Source organism: Triticum dicoccoides, chromosome 3A, assembly GCF_002162155.2.
Source record: "Triticum dicoccoides isolate Atlit2015 ecotype Zavitan chromosome 3A, WEW_v2.0, whole genome shotgun sequence".
Taxonomy (NCBI): domain Eukaryota; kingdom Viridiplantae; phylum Streptophyta; class Magnoliopsida; order Poales; family Poaceae; genus Triticum; species Triticum dicoccoides.
In genome coordinates, this window is record NC_041384.1 from 647,745,474 (window position 1) to 647,747,505 (window position 2,032).

The following is a 2,032-nucleotide window of genomic DNA, read 5'->3' on the forward strand; positions in this document are numbered from 1 at the left end:
GCGATCGCGGCGCCGCCGTTCGCCTCCACCGGCGCCGGCCGTCGCCCGCGCCGTCTTCCTCTCCGGTTCCGGCAGGTCCCCAAGCTCCGGCCACCTCCTCTCCATCTCCGGCCATCGCCTCGTCTTCTACTCCGGTGATCTACCCCGATGAACCTCGATTCGCGCGTCAGATCTAGATCTGGAGTTTAGGGTTGACTCGAAATACTTCAAGTCCTTTTATGTTATTTTTTAGCCATGTTCATCGCATCATAACTCTGCATCCGTAGCTTTGTTTTGGGCGTGTAATATATCAAATTGTTCGCTAGGATGTGCTCTTCATTTTGTTCCATTGCACCATGCTTGTTTGAGTCCATCTTGATGCCTAAAATGCTGTTGCAAGAGTGCTATAAAATGTTAGTTCCTGATTCTTATCAGTTTATGAGCATTTGTCATTTCTGCCATGATTATTGTGTGCCTCCTATGAACTTGAGCCCTACATGTGTTTTGGGCTATGCCATGCCATATTTACAGGGGTGTATGCCATGTATTTTTGTGATCAATGTGGTGACTAGCACAAGCATGCAAAGTAGCTCTCGTGATGTTGCTGATTTCAGGGACTTAGAATTCTTCTAAGTCATTTCCCTGATGTTATTTTTATGCCATGTATTCATGTTGCTACAGAGTGATCCATGCCTCTTTTGAGTATGTTCAGTAAGGATTATTTGAGCATATGTTTATGCTCTATCCATCCATGTCCTTGTTTTCATTTATGGTGTACCCTAGCATGACTCAATCTTGCTCTACTTTTGCTATAAAATGTTCCTGGCAGATTGTTTACATGTCATTCAATTTTGCCAAGGTTGTTGTAGTTGATCTATGCATGCTATGAGATTGTTCTTGCCATGTTTAGCTTTTTGATCATGTCTTCTTGCTGGGTGTATGCTTAGTTTGTCATGCAATGCCTTGTGGTGAGTGCATCGAGCTCGCAAACATGCCTACGTAACTCTGTTTATGCCATGTCCAGTTTTCTGCTAAGTCTGAATCTGTTAACGGAACTTGCTATGTTTACATGTGTGCCATCATGTTTTCTGTGCCCTTTTGGCTTATGGTTAGTAAGGGACTTTTGTTATATGCTTTGAGTAGTTTCATGCCATGCCTTTTGTTTCTATGATCTGATCCTGTAGCATGTTGTTATCTTGCTCTAAACATTGCTTCCTGATGTTAAATCCTGACATGTTGTTATTTTTACCAAGTCTGTGAAGCTGATATCTTTTGCACTTTTGTCATGCTTGTTTGAACATGCTATTGTGTGATTTAGCTGTAGCTCAGTGTTCATCTTTTGTCTATCATATTGAGTAGATTACAGCCATGTGCTTTGTTGCTATGTTAGAGTGCATTAGCTTAGTTTCTTGTTGCATTTTAGATGGCATCGTGCTGTTAATCGCAGAATCGTGCCATTATTGTTTTGCTTGCCATTTTGCAAACCCTGCATCCGATTCCGGTGATCTTTATATCGATTTCGACTGAAATCAACTCATCTTTCCAGCGGCGCACTTGGTTTGCCAAGTTGAGGCCTGGTTCAATCTTTTCCTTCCGGAGCTCGCATATGCATTGCATATTACATCTCACATATCATGCCATGTTTTGCATCATGTTGCTTGCACATTGCACCGTGGTTGATTGTGGTTTCCTTTGCTTGTGTTCTTGCTTTGGGTAGAGCTGGGAGACGAGAACGTGATCGAGGAACCCGTTGAGTACGCTTACGAGGATCAAGCTTACGTCAACTCGGAGAACTTTGCAGGCAAGATGACCATACCCTCGAAATCACTTCTATCTTTGCTTGCTAGTTGCTCTCTCTATTGCTATGCCGATGTCGCGATACCTACCACATGCTTTATCATGCCTCCCATATTGCCATGTCAACCTCTAACCCACCTTGTCCTAGCAAACCGTTGTTTGGCTATGTTACCGCTTTCCTCAGCCCCTTTTATAGTGTTGCTAGTTGCAGGTGAAGATTGGAGTTTGTTCCTTGTTGGAACATGCTTTTTGTTGG